The following is a 15,663-nucleotide window of genomic DNA, read 5'->3' on the forward strand; positions in this document are numbered from 1 at the left end:
TCAGCAGGCCTGCTACATTAGCTGAGGTCACAACGTCAATACCAGCCTCAGATCCGCAGGTCAAAGGTCATCTGTTTGAAACGGGGAGGATGAGACATCGATGTCATTAAGTCTTCCAGGGTACTCTCCAGTCACAAAGCTGTGGAGCGCTGGTACGGTGGAAGGGACGGAGAGGGAAGAAGACCGATAGTGAAAGTGACTGAAGGTATTTATATTCATTTGCCTTTGAATTAAAAGAGCAGTGATGCATTTCTAATAAATTTACTGAAGCTGTTTCGGGAGAAAGTACATAACATTTTGCAACACTTGAATCAGGTTACACATAACTGGGATGTAACATTTCATCATGCACCCTGGCCCTAAATTGATTTTTCCAGACCAGAGCTATCCTATTTTTGGTTATGACGCTTAAACCCTCTTCTCTTTTACCAAGTGACATTTGTGAAAATTATAAGCAATCAGATGCAGATTTTTATGGAGACCAGTGTCTCTCCAGAAACATCCCAGAGTGTCCTTGTATGGCATTATTATTATTATTATTATTATTATTATTATTATTATTATTAGATGTCATTCTTTAAGTTATATAAACTAAAATGTTTCTGCAGATTGGTGGGGGAAAAACTACTTTTTTCATTCTATTACAGTGAAGAGATTATGTGTTAGGAAAAGGTGGAAAAGAGACAGAGAGGAGAGGACATAATTATAATTACAGCCTTTAATCCTCTGGATACACACATACACACACTCCTATACCCACACTGGGCAAGCTTTTAATTAACTATTTGGCGACAGGGGACTCTGGTATTGGGCTAATTATTTGAACCACACATCCCTGCACTTGTCTTCTCCTCTAAAATGCTTCCAGAGAGGCAGACAGGTATATTTTTTTGATTTTTTTTACTCTGAGCTCACCTGGTAATTGAAAGGTTTTGTGTGTAGATCAGTATGCCCTGAAATCCCTTGAAGCTGAAGTCAAAATCATCGGGGACAACGAGCGAGCTAAAGTTAGGCTTCTTTTCTGCTGCAGACTTATCCACAGTGTAATAAGGATTTAGTGTAAAAGGAGGACAAGGAGGCAGAATAACCGTCTCTCGTCTCCTTATTAAAGGTTTTAAAGGCTCCCCAACTTTATCTGTGGACACAATTCAGCTCAGTTTTAATACAGTCATACTCTAAGAGGGATTGTGTTTGCTGCTGGAGTTTACAGCAGAAACACAATGTGAAACATGGTAGAACACAATGAACACTAGATAAACAGACAATCCCAGGCAAAATGTTCAGTGTTACTGCCTTTACTCATCTATTATCTGTTACTATATTTTTCATTAAATATTTTGACAAAATTGAGTGGAAACATGAAAATATGCAACTTCCTGAATAATAAATAGTATTAGTCTGCAAATGTGTTTTTAATAGCTGGATTAATATACCAAGCTTGTGCTGTATTTTGTTAGTCCTGTGTATCAGTGTTTCCAGACCTTCTTTTAATAGCCTAGATTTGTGCTTTCTTTATTGAGCCTAGAGCTGGGCGATATGAGATTTTTTCATATCACGATATGTTTTTTTCATTTCAGGCGATAACGATATCTATCACGATATAAGCCAAATAACTATATTTGTAAGATTTAAATGTGCCGTTGCTCACAAGTAAAATGTGAAATAATCAGCAGCTTGTTTTGATTTAAATATTTATTTCCCATAATAAGTTCAACAGGGTAGATGTACTTAAGGAACATGAGACTTTTTCAGATAAATAAAGGCAAATATTGCAAACTACACAAAAGGCAGCCGCTAAAGTGTTTAAGTTTCAAAATAGAACAAACGAAACAGACTAAATTGTCAATTCCACTTAGAAACAAAATATTAATTCTAAAAATAAATCTTAGTTTGTTTTACAGAAGAACAGACAAAACTGACTAACTTTTGTCAATATCAAATAAACTGAGAACTAAAAGGAAATTCTCAATCTCTCCTTGTTGTATAGCTTAGCTTTTCAAACAGTTTTAACAGTTACTTTAGTCTGACAAAAGCCGAATGACGAATTAGCGCTTCCAGTCAGAGACTGAGGCTACGTCCACACGTACACGGGTGTTTTTGAAAACGGAGATTTTCCGTTTTCGTTTTAAAAAATAATCCCGTCCACACATAAAGGCAGAAATGAAGGAAAACGCTGCTATGAACATGCCAAAGCAGCAGGTGGCGCTAGATTCCTAACCGTGCAGAAATGTTGGCCAATCAGAAGTCTAGAAGCCTCGGTGGGAAAAAGTAAACAAAGCTGGGGCATAGAAGCAGAACCGAGTCGTATGTGTGGAGGGACTAACTGTGTGTATATGTAAGCATTTAAACACTGCAGAGAGTAGAATTAACAGTAACAGTATTGTAGAAATTCATTTCACCGAAACAATAATGTGGCGCACAGTGTGACGGATGCACCAGTTTATTGTATTTCCAGACTTGCTTTCGGCACAATTTACAGTGCACGCTACTCTGTTTTTTGTCAGACTTGAAATAGCTGAAATACCTTCACACTACGGAACTTCTATGGCTCTTCCGTTCGACAATCTCTCCGGCATTGGAACCATCATCTGTTTTCTCTTCGGTCATGCTCGGTTCATTTTTCTAGTCGGCACACTCATTTCCTCCATTACGCGCTGGCTCCATTACCCGCTGGCTGCTTCATAAAAAAACACACGTGTGGCTTGGCACTTGTGCTGTACGTAACAAGTCACACGACGTGACGCTGCGGCTGTGATTGGTTCGGCTCTGCGCTACTTAATTTGGATTGGCTGACTTTTTTTTTTTTTTTTAAAGAGGACAAGAGCGGCGAAGTCTATCGCGATAGCTTAATTTCTCTATCGAGTAAAAGTTATATCGCGATACATATCGTTATCGTTCTATCGCCCAGCTCTAATTGAGCCCTACTTGTTTTTTTTTCCTTTTTCTTTTTAGTTCACTAACCAATGTGATTTAATAGAATGTCTACTGAATCAAATGCACGCCACTTGCTAACAGTTTTATGCATTAATATTATATACAGACAATTAAGCCATATACAGATGGCCGTTTAAACCTTTGTTAGTAAAAGACTAAAGATGTGTTAAATGATTTTTGAAACAAACTCTCAGAAACACCTCTGTCGCATGCCTTTCTGTTTACACATTGTATCCTTTCTAAGCGTTAATTGTCAGGGTTAATTATATTGTTTGGAATGTTTTTTTGCTCTCAGATACATCTATAAATGTGCATTTGCTCAGTTAAACACTACTGCAATACACCAAATAAACAAATAATTAACTTATCTTCTGACACTGCGCATCCATACAGAGCAGTACTGTGTTTGAAAGGGTAAAAACCTGTGACTGAACTCTTTGTGTACCAAGTAATGTAACCATTGAATGTATAAACACACTGGCTTCTTAAATATTGCTGTGATAGGGTTCCAGTGTAACATTCACATTGATTTGCTTTGCACGCTGACTGTGACTTCACTATATCTCTGTAGCATTTATACCAGCACTTGATTTATGCTTTAGCTGGAAATTTACACCATAGCTACATCAAACCCACAAACACCCCCGAAACCCGACGCCGTAACCTGACATGCACCTCCGAGGAAATATGACTACACGACAACTTGACGCAGCTATTGTGATTGACCTGTTGAGTGCCAGCGATTCCAGCGACAGAATAATCATCATCATCTCAGTAAAAGGAATGATAATAATAGCGTCAATATAAGGATTCACAAATGTCAGCAAATTCCTGGAGGTAGATTGCTGAGTGTATTTGAGGTATAAGTATGTGAGGAAATGTTCACAGGAGTGGAAAAGCTTGAAAGACAAAACTTTTTGTTCCCAAACCAAAATATACGCAAAAAAAAAAGATGCGGAAAAAAGAACCCATCACACCTCCTCGCAAATCGCAAGGAGGTGTTTGGTTCAGCACTGTGTAACTGTTAATAAACTATTTAAACTAGAGACAGCAAGCAATTGCCTGCAACTGCTTACCAATCAGTCTGGGAATATACATTTTCCCCTAGCGACAAGTGGTTGCCAGGGAACCGGATGCAGACCGATCTCTAGGATTGTGTGACTTGGGCCTTACATGTTGCTAGGCAAGGGCCTTGAAGACATTCAGTTGCGCAATAAATATAATAAATTAAAAATGACATCCCGTACTTCCTTTAGATAAAAAAGTATAAATGTGTCACATTAACTCATTACTATGCTGTGGATTTGATGTTTTGTGAGATGGCAGGGGCTGACTAGCTGGAAGTAATATTTACCTTGTTCACAGGTTTAAATAGAAATATTTCATGGCTGATACTGCTCACACCACATCTCATCTCAGTTACACGAACGCCTCTTTGGACTGTTGACTGGTGGTGGTCAGCTGACCTTAAAAGCACTGTTAGAAATTGTTTAAGTAATCTGACTAGAATAAGAATTCATCACGTTTGTGTGATGATTGCGTGATGTTAGTTCAAGAACAAATGTGATTCCAGTCTAGTAAGCATCAAATATCTGTGTCCATCAGTGTATGTGGATAAGTGTCTGTGGGAGGATTTGCTACACGTCTGACTGTGAGTGTGCATAAATGTGTCTGTGTAGGTGTGTGTATGCATATGTGTGTGCGTGTGCATTAGTGTGTCTCCATGCATGTGTGTGTGTTTGCCAGTGGAAGCAGCAGTCAGGTGGATGCAGTCTGTTTCTAAATCAAATCTCTATGTGATTCACTGGGTTGATGAGTCACCACAGCAGCACGAGCTCAACCAGCCTTGTCTTCCAGTACATCCCCCCAACCGCACACACAGTTCTGTGTATCCTGTTCTATGTTTGTTCCCAGCTGTACATTTCTTCATATGTACTCGCTTGTGTGTCTGGTTGAGTGTACATCTGTATGTGTGTTTAACTGTGCTAAATAATGAGATAGTGCTCTATTCTGCGGATACAATTTGGTGACTAATGTAGAAGCTGCTGATGTCATGTGTTTGCATCTCCTCATTTCCTGGACATTCATGATTTATCAGCCAATCACCTTCGGCACACAAAGACAGACGCAAAGACATATGCATGTGTGCACTCATTATCCATACACCAGTGAAATGGTGCTGGTGGTAAAATGTACCGGACATAAGCTGATGATGTGATGCTGCAAGTTGCTTTTATTCAACGAACCATGAGTAATAAGGAAGGGCAGAAAGTGGAGTGGTGTGTGGAGAAGTGGGATAGTGTGTGGTTCGAGGATGCAGTGTACAAGAGCGACTGAGAAGGTGTGAAATTAAACTAGTAACAGTAGTAGTTGTACTACTGGAGCCGAGCAGTAGCATGCAGCCTCTGTATCAGCAGACAGCCGAGCTAAATGCATCAATCAGAGTATAATATATACATGGAACCTCCAGTAAGCAGTTTACACATGGAGCTTTCTTGAATGTGCATCAAAAGTAAGCGTGTAATGGAAGAATTTTCAGGGATGTACACTTCGTTATTTTCCCTACTCATGACTACTTGGATAAATAAAGTTTTAATAAAATTCAAAAAATGTAAAAAAGAAACAAAAAGGAATTCAGAGCAACCACCACAGTGAAAAGAAGATTGTCATTTCCTTCCACTGCAATTAGAGTTTGGCAGCATCGTTCTGTAGTGTAAAGTAAAGTGTGCGTGTTAGTCCCCATAGGGAAATAGTTCCTCTGCATTTAACCCATTCACCCAGTGAAGCAGTGGGCAGCCACCAATGCAGCGCCCGGGGAGCAGTGTGTAGGGACGGTACCTTGCTCAGGGGTACCTCAGGGTAACCGTTCAGTGGAGTCGAACCCCCGACCTTCCAATCATGGGGCCACCACTCTACCTACTGAGCTATCCCCACCTCCCTGTAGAGGTGGGGAGGCCCTAGCATAGAACCAGGCAGGCATCAGAGGCAGATGATATGATTTTGCAGCAAGAAAGCAGAAGCTGGGTTGCAAAGAGGGTTGCAGGGGAACAGCACCGTTCCAGTTAGATGATTAGAAGATATCAGTTGAACCTTCAACTGATATAGGCTGGATTCAAGATCAGCTCATCTTCTGGGATTATGGCTCGGTTTAACTTCATAGCCTGCTTGAGCTGACACTATGCTCGATTTGTTGCACTGTTTCATTTTTATTCTGCAGTGTAGTCATTCAAGACCATGATCTCTGTAGTGCACATAATATGGAGAAAAATAGATGTGCAAAGCTTGTAATGGTGTGTAGCTCTTATGGGAAGTTAGTCTGAGGAGTAATAGCCATTACACTGCCTGTGTAGACACTTTCTGTAAGACACACTAGAACAGATATATAGAATTTAAAATGGTTTCTAAAGTTCAACTTTATAAAAAAAACACCCAGCACGCCCCTGCGGGCGGTTTATCCTTCAAGCTCGGGTCCTCTACCAGAGGCCTGGGAGCTTGAGGGTCCTGCGCAGTATCTTAGCTGTTCCCAGGACTGCGCTCTTCTGGACAGAGATTTCCGATGTTGTTCCCGGGATCTGCTGGAGCCACTCGCCTAGCTTGGGAGTCACCGCACCTAGTGCTCCGATTACCACGGGGACCACCGTTACCTTCACCCTCCACATCCTCTCGAGCTCTTCTCTGAGCCCTTGGTATTTCTCCAGCTTCTCGTGTTCCTTCTTCCTGATATTGCTGTCATTCGGAACCGCTACATCGATCACTACGGCCGCCTTCTTCTGTTTGTCCTTCAACGCACATATTAAACAAATATGTAAGACTGCTTTCTTCCATTTGCGCAACATCTCTAAAATTAGAAATATCCTGTCTCAGAGTGACGCTGAAAAACTAGTTCATGCATTTATTACTTCCAGGCTGGACTACTGTAATTCATTATTATCAGGATGTCCAAAAAACTCACTGAAAAGCCTTCAGCTAATCCAAAATGCTGCAGCAAGAGTCCTGACAGGGACTAGAAAGAGAGAGCATATTTCTCCTGTTTTGGCTTCCCTTCATTGGCTTCCTGTTAAATCCAGAATTGAATTCAAAATCCTGCTCCTCACATACAAGGTCTTAAATAATCAGGCCCCATCTTATCTTAATGACCTTGTAGTACCATATCACCCTATTAGAGCGCTCCGCTCTCGCTCTGCAGGCCTACTTGTTGTTCCTAGAGTATTTAAAAGTAGAATGGGAGGGAGAGCCTTCAGTTTTCAGGCCCCTCTTCTGTGGAACCAGCTTCCAGTTTGGATTCGGGAGACAGACACTATCTCTACTTTTAAGATTAGGCTTAAAACTTTCCTTTTTTCTAAAGCATATAGTTAGGGCTGGACCAGGTGACCCTGAATCCTCCCTTTGTTATGCTGCAATAGATGTAGGCTGCCGGGGGATTCCCATGATGCATTGAGTTTTTCCTTTCCAGTCACCTTTCTCACTCACTATGTATTAATAGACCTCTCTGCATTGAATCATATCTGTTATTAACCTCTGTCTCTCTTCCACAGCATGTCTTTAGCCTGTCTTCCTTCTCTCACCCCAACCGGTCGCAGCAGATGGCCGCCCCTCCCTGAGCCTGGTTCTGCCGGAGGTTTCTTCCTGTTAAAAGGGAGTTTTTCCTTCCCACTGTCGCCAAAGTGCTTGCTCATAGGGGGTCATATGATTGTTGGGTTTTTCTCTGTATCTATGAAGCGCCTTGAGGCGACTTTTGTTGTGATTTGGCGCTATATAAATAAAATTGAATTGAATTGAATTGAATTGAATTGTCTACCACCACTATGTCCGGTTGGTTAGCCACCACCATTTTGTCCGTCTGTATCTGGAAGTCCCACAGGATCTTAGCTCGGTCATTCTCCACCACCCTTGGGGGCATCTCCCATTTTGACCTCGGGACTTCCAGGTTATACTCGGCACAGATGTTCCTGTACACTATGCCGGCCACTTGGTTATGGCGTTCCATGTATGCCTTGCCTGCTAGCATCTTGCACCCTGCTGTTATGTGCTGGATTGTCTCTGGGGCATCTTTACACAGCCTGCACCTGGGGTCTTGCCTGGTGTGATAGACCCCAGCCTCTATGGATCTTGTGCTCAGAGCTTGTTCTTGTGCTGCCATGATTAGTGCCTCTGTGCTGTCTTTCAGTCCAGCTTTGTCCAGCCACTGGTAGGGTTTCTGGATATCAGCCACCTCCTCTATCTGCCGGTGGTACATACCGTGCAGGGGCCTGTCCTTCCATGATGGTTCCTCGTCTCCCTCCTCTTTCTTGGGTTTCTGCTGCCTGAGGTATTCACTGAGCACTCGGTCAGTTGGGGCCATCTTCCCAATGTATTCTTGGATGTTCCTTGTCTCATCCTGGACTGTGGTGCTGACACTCACCAGTCCCCGGCCCCCTTCCTTCCGCTTATCGTACAGCCTCAGGGTGCTGGACTTGGGGTGAAACCCTCCATGCATGGTAAGGAGCTTTCTTGTCTTTATGTCAGTGGTTTCTATCTCCTCCTTTGGCCAGCTTATTACCCCAGCAGGGTATCTGATCACGGGCAGGGCGTATGTGTTGATGGCCCGGATCTTGTTCTTACCATTCAGCTGACTCCTCAGGACTTGCCTGACCCTCTGCAGGTACTTGGTGGTTGCAGCCTTTCTAGCGGCCTCTTCATGGTTCCCATTTGCCTGCGGGATCCCCAGGTACTTGTAACTGTCCTCTATGTCTGCAATGTTGCCTTCTGGTAGTTCAATCCCCTCAGTTCTGACTACCTTCCCTCTCTTTGTTACCATCCGACTACACTTCTCCAGTCCGAACGACATTCCAATGTCATTGCTGTATAGCCTGGTAGTGTGGATCAGTGAATCGATGTCTCGTTCACTCTTGGCATACAGCTTGATGTCATCCATGTACAGGAGGTGGCTGACAACTGCTCCGTTCCGTAGTCGGTATCCGTAGCCAGTCTTGTTAATGATCTCACTGAGGGGGTTCAGGCCTATGCAGAACAGCAGTGGGGACAGAGCATCTCCTTGGTAGATCCCGCACTTGATGGTAACTTGTGCTATGGGCTTGGAGTTGGCCTCTAGTGTTGTACGCCACATCCCCATTGAGTTCCTGATGAAGGCTCTTAGGGTCCCATTGATCTTGTACAATTCTAGGCATTCCAGTATCCAGCTGTGGGGCATTGAGTCATAGGCCTTCTTGTAATCAATCCAGGCAGTGCACAGGTTGGTCAGTCTGGTCTTGCAGTCTCGGCTGATTGTTCTGTCTACCAGTAGCTGGTGTTTTGCACCTCTGGTATTCTTGCCCATTCCTTTCTGTGTCCCGCTCATGTATTGACCCATGTGCCTGTTCATCTTAGCCGATATGATACCTGACAGGAGCTTCCATGTAGTACTGAGGCAGGTTATTGGTCGGTATATATATATATATATATATATATATATATATATAGCGGTTTATATTACCGCTAACCATTTTCTAAGATTATAAAGGAAACATTTTAGTTGCTACAAAGGTTTCTTGAGACTTTTTAACAAATATCTCACCAAAAAGCACTTGATATTGAATGACTCTGAAAAGGCATTTTTATTTATTTATTTATAAATGAATTATTCCTACTGTATAATCTTTGTGAAGGTTATCACACTACAGCTAAAATATATACACATTAGGGAAAGGGAATTAGGAAAACATCAGGGAAAGACTGTTGGAAGTATACAAGGAAGCATGTTAGACACTTGTACATGATGGGACACCAGCCAATCTCAGCTGTTAAAGGAGACTTAAGCTGCCATTATACCCGCCACACCGTCATAACACAGATCCAGCCATTTATAGCTGTCGTTAAGGTGCAAGAAGCCGCTGCAGTTTTCTTCTAAATGATAGATGTTGCCACTAATATGCGCGCTGATAAAGAGAAGAGAAGAAAGTTCTTTCCACAAACTGAAGTTTTCAAACAGTTGTAACATCTCTGTCTGTGTGTTGGTATATCTCTGAGCTTCTGTGCAGGATTATTAAAACTTCGGTAAAAACCGACACGATCGTACACTTGCGTCCTCTACCCAGCTGCGACAGCCACGGCACAACACGCCAAGTTAAATTAAGAGGTGCACGACCGGACGGAGCACCACAAAGATTGTGTCTCGGCACACAATGATGTAATGTGAAAAAGGTCGTGAGACACCCACAACACAAGTAATGCGGCAAGCACAAAAATGTCCTTATGTGGCCATCCAACAGCAGAAATTTCAAATCTGGCATTGGATAGAATGGATTCCTTTCTTTTGTCAGATTGACTGTATCTTGAAAGTAAGCCTTGCTGGGGCTGATGTTGTAAGAGAAAGTGGCATCCACCACACCATGGTGTATGAAAAGAAAAGTGGCATGTTCATCAAGCAAGCATGTCATATGTGGATCACATTTTAAGCCTTTGTATCTTTTCAATTATACATCTTTTAATTGCCAGTTCGGCACAAATTATGGGCTGTTAAATTAGCCGTGAAGACCAGAGAGTAGTTGGATTTTTTTAAACTGATGACAGCAGACATGATCATTTTTTTAGAGACCGCCAGCTAGGCTACAAATGCCACCGTGGTGGTTTTTCCATGTATTTCTGCCCTCGTAGAGAACATCATCTTCTGTAGTATTTATATAAAATCTTACAGCAGGTATGAGTGCATATTTATGTGAGTGTCCACAGGTGCGGAGCAAGTGACAGTGAAGGAAGGGCTGTTGAATGATTTGTGGTGAAGGTGAATGGTGTGTATTTGTGTGAGGCTGTAAGTGTGTGTGAGAAAGAGAAGACAGACTAGTCGCTCATCGCTTCTCTTGACAGGTTTATGACTGCTGAGCTTGCAGGATGCTCTTTACACATCAGATCTGTATGTGTGTGCGCATGAGTACTTTATGTGCCTGTGTGTGTGTGTGTGTGTGTGTGTGTGTGTGTGTGTGTGTGTGTGTGTGTGTGTGTGTGTGTGTTTTTCACTGGCTTTGACCCTGCCCAGTCTACCTGTAGTTCTGATGGAGGAAAAAGCTCAATTTTAATCTATATTTTACATGGTTCATGAAAGGAGGCAGTTAGCTAACTGTTTTACAATCTCAGGAAGGAGGTGGATGCACAATAGATTTTCTCCACTTGCTCTTATAAACACTTGGAGATTCATTTTATGACAAGCTGGTATAGTCTATATATTAATAATCTATCATAAGCTATACTAGCATCATGTGTTCTTTCACTTTCTGTACCATTGTAGGTCTTCCTGTTACATTCTTTTCAATGCCTGAAACACACTCATAGCCCTTAAAGCAACAAAGGCTGAACAAACTTATCCATAATGTGCCGTTATATTATGCTCAAATTCTTGCTAACCTTACAGAGAACCAGCAAATAAAGATCTTTTGCATCTTTGGCATGGGTCTGGACACCACTCCCCGTGAAAAATGTAATCCTGTAACAATGTATGCAGTGCCTTCCCTTTTAAACAACCACATATATTTCATGTTTGAGCATGCACTCTATTGTTGGTACTGACTGCGCTTCAACTGGCTGGCAATGGAGCTTTGTTAGTGTGCACATTCATCACTTGAAAGGTTTATGAAGCAGCATTGCCAGGATTGTTATGTCAGGAATATGGAGTGGTCATGTGATCAAAAGATCAGTATTTCTGCAGTGTTCACTTTGTATGTAAAATTGGTACCAAGTGCTTTATTGTGTGATGCAGAGGCCTCCTGGCCAAGTATACCAGTTGAGAATGTATTGTTTCCTACACATAGATATTTAGTGCTCTGAGATATCGCAACTTTTGGTATCAATCTGATACCAAGTAAATACAGGACCAGTATTGCAGTGTCAGTACTTAACTGGCACCTGCTTTTCTTTTAAAGGCAACGTATGCTGGGGAGAGCAGTGTGTCATGACCTATGAGGTGAATCATCATCAATCTGAAAATTGTGACCACATTTTAATGACCACTAAATCATGCCTTTTAGTTTTTTGTGTATTTTGAAACTTTGGGTTTTGTCTCAGAATCACTTTGGGTCAGCGTCTGTTGTGTAAATGTACTATAGTCTATAAATAAAACAGTTAACACATAAAGGACCAGACATTTTTCATGGTGCATATTTGAGGGATATTTTTTCAATGTTGACATCCATTGAAAACAACAATGCAATTGATTTAGCAGTGGATAATCCCCTCACTTCTGTTTTGAAAGTTCAGTTGCTGACATGCGAATGGTTCCTGTCCCTCCATCTAAGGTTTCCCTTAGATTAGATTAGATTGCTGATATCACTGAGCTATAGTGAATCTCTTGTCCAGCGGTTGGATGAACTCCGTCTCCACTGTCTTGGTCTGCATCTGGCGAGTGTAATCCTTGTTCTGGTTTGGGAGCTTCTGCTAGCTGTAAGGCCAGTGCAAGCAGAACCTCAACCTCCAGCAGGTTGCTGTGAGGCTGAGCTCACCAAGGGAGCAGAGCAGAACAGGGACTCAAGTTACATACATGAGCTCAGGAATTTACTGAACAGGATAGCTGATTATTGCTCCATTACAAAGTATTAAATGATATTATTTATTTGTGTATGTAAAACAGCATGACTGCTCTTCCTTTAGTGCACAAATGCTCATGCAAGGGCACATGCACAAGCACTCTCTGCTTAACTAATGCCACAAATGTACTCTATTGGAAACACTAAAGTGAGAATGTGCATTTGTCTGACTGCAGAGCTAATGGAAAGGGACAATGAACCTTCTCCAATAGCCTAGCAATAGACAGGAACACCAGCAGTGGCCATGGTAACCACAGCCAGAGATGGCAATGGCTGTATTCATAGCTAACGCAGTGCTGATGCTAATTTCAGTGTGACTTCATCACGTGAATGCCTTTAAGGTGGATATGTTCTGGTCCTTTGGGGTTTTTCTTGCTGCTGAAATATCTGCTGCTGCCATTTAGACAGTCCATTGGTATTTTTTTGCTGGAACCAACAGTTTAGCTGGTGGCTCAGTGAGCATGCTCAGGGCTCTCGCTCTCACACATACACACACGTTTATGCACACATACTGCAGCTGCTTCAGCAGAAGTAAAATGGAGAGGCTACATGTAGCAGTGTGTGTGTGTGTGTGTCTGTCTGCTGACAGTAACCTACTTTAATGGAGCCCACTCACTCAGAATGATAAAAATACTGCAATTCTTCCTCCTTCTCTGTTTTCTTCCTCCTTTCAATCTATCTTTAACTCCATCTCCTCTTTCCTCCTCTCTCCATCCTTCATCCCATCACTCCTTCCAAGTCTCCTATTTTCTAATCCCTCTTCTTTTTCCTGTATCACATTTTTATCTCCGTCTTAGTCTAGGTCTTTCAGTCTCTTTGCACATTTCACCCTCATATTTTTCACTTCCCTTTCTCCTTAACTCTAAGGAAAGGAAGCAAAAGATGGAAAGAAAGGAGGCAATGTAGGTATAAACGCGTCTTCTGGCACTAGTAATCAAGATTAAAAGGGAAAAGATAGAGACCTTAAATCAGACAGGATGGTGTGAGACTGGCAGGGAGGATTAAGAGAGGATGATGGTGGAGAGATGTGATCTAGGTTGTTGGTCATTATATGTTGATGCTGAGTCTAAACTACTATTTAACACTGATGAAAGGAAGTTAGATTGTAGCTAAAATTTCAGAAGAAAATTAAAACTAGAAAAACGACGGAATGCTTGGTTGTTGATTTGTAGCTTCTTACGCCTATAAATTGAACCAATACACTAGAACAACGAAACCCTCCAGTCACTCATTTCAGTGTTCTTGTTCCGGTTAAATCCTCACTAGAGCATTGTTAAAACTGCTGTAACCAATGCCAACCAGTGGGTTTTGTGTGCTTCTTAGCTTTTTATTGCACATTGTTGGATTGTTAAAGCTGCATCATAATTTTGGTGGAAATGCTTAAATGGCCTAAAAAATGTTCTTGCTTAGTAGAACAAATGGCTAAAAAGAACATGAAAGTGTTTTTGTCCTCTGCAGCCGGTAAATTTACGAGCCACTACATTTAATAATTCAGAAGATGACTAGATTGTTAAAATAGAACAGGACTCCAGATGATGGTTGACCTACAAAAGAAGCCGCTCAAGCAAACACACCTGCCAACGTTGCAATCGTCAAAGAAAGTCGGACTGCTTCTTCCGAGTCTCGTATTGCAAATAGTTTTGTTTTGTTTTTGTTTTTTTAAGAAAAGATCAACTGATTTAGCTTTTAAAATTAGCTTTGAAAAGTGTCATCTACTTTTTTTCTTGATTTTCATCGGTCGATACATTTGTTTTCTTTTATTAAATTATTGGCCGCTTTCATTTAATTCCCATGGCAATAATTAAAATCAAATCTACTCTAATCTAATCTAGCATAATCTAATGTAGTTTCCGTTTCTGTTTGTGTGAGTAAACTAAACAGGGGAGAAATCTGATTGAAGATGATTTCACTGGGTTAAGATCATATTTGAGTGTGCGCTGTTGTGACATTTTGTCATTTTAAAGTGGGTGTTTTCAACCAGAAGCCCAGCTAAAGCAACAATCAGAGCTGGTTCAGCAGTTGTGTGTGCTATAAGATCTCTATGCGTGTGTGTGTGTGTGTGTGTCACAGTTCTCGCTCCCTGGAGAGGAGACTCTTTCCTTCAGTTGCATCATGGGAGATGCTGCAAGTGTAACTGTGTGTTTGTTTGTGAATGTGGTCTGTGTGAATAATTTGTGTGTTTATGCATGCTTGTGTGCGTGTGACATTTTATTTGTGTGTGTGGTTCACATTCTGTGTGGAAGCGGTGGGTACAATGGCTCCGCTTGGGCCAGAAAGAAACGAGAGAGTGACGGGCAGCAGACGTCGTCTGTGAGCGTGTGCGAGAGGCTGCAGAGAGCGAGAATCTATGCAGTTCTCATTACCAGCCTGCAAAGTGGCACAGCGTATATTCTGCAAAAAAAAAAAAAAAATCCAGAACGGCACACACACACAAACAAACACACACATAGATACACACACAAGCTTTTTCCACAAATCAAAAAGAGCTAGGGTCAGGCAAGAGAGAGAGAGAGAGACGCACCCTTTTATCTTTCACATGTCTATATATAGCGATTCATGGTGGAGAAGAGTGGAGCAGCATGGGAGGGAGGGGACGTTGAGGTAGAGGAGGAGAGGATGGAGAGAAGGCAAGATGGCTGAATTAGAGTGGAGCATAAGGAAAGAAATAGAGTGATTTTTTTTCGTGTGTGTATCTGTGTGTGTGATTTAAAAAAGGAAAAGGAGGAGAATGCTTTCAACCTGCTGGTACCATCTTCAGGGAACAGAGACAAGGAAAAGTCAGGTGGGGGGACAGACACACGAGGAAAGTGAGAGGCCTGCCGGTAAAACTGGACTTCAGTGGAAAATCTGCAGGTTAGAGCGAACCAAATAAATAAATCATAGTAAGGCAGGCAGGGAGCTGAGGTCACTATTGTAATGGCAGACTGGATGATCGCCACAAACATACCACAGCTCCCCCCATCACCATCATGACACTCTCTGTGGTATTTTAATATTTTTGATTTAGCTTTTGCTAGTGGTGCAACGGATGAAAAAACTCACGGTTCCGATCGGATCACGGTTTTCAAATCATCGGATCAATTTTCGGATCAGCAAAAAAAAAAAGACAAGAAAAATTTAACTTGCCATTTATTTATTTAAGTATTTTTTGCCCATTATAAAACATTCAACTCAAGAC

At 41.8% G+C, this 15,663-nt stretch overlaps 1 long non-coding RNA gene across 1 annotated transcript in view; it reads left to right on the plus strand.

Moving 5' to 3' along the window:
• Window positions 1–15,338, plus strand: part of LOC146707123 (uncharacterized) — a 30,534-nt gene extending 15,196 nt beyond the window's left edge. The window contains exon 3 of the long non-coding RNA XR_014921052.1: window positions 15,201–15,338. This is a non-coding gene — a long non-coding RNA (uncharacterized LOC146707123). The remainder of the gene's footprint in view (window positions 1–15,200) is intronic.
• Window positions 15,339–15,663: the final 325 nt, after the last annotated feature.

Source organism: Copadichromis virginalis, linkage group LG6 (genome assembly GCF_057382275.1).
Source record: "Copadichromis virginalis isolate Kocher_CV1m ecotype Utaka linkage group LG6, C_Virginalis_male_GT1.1, whole genome shotgun sequence".
NCBI classification, from domain to species: Eukaryota; Metazoa; Chordata; class Actinopteri; order Cichliformes; family Cichlidae; genus Copadichromis; species Copadichromis virginalis.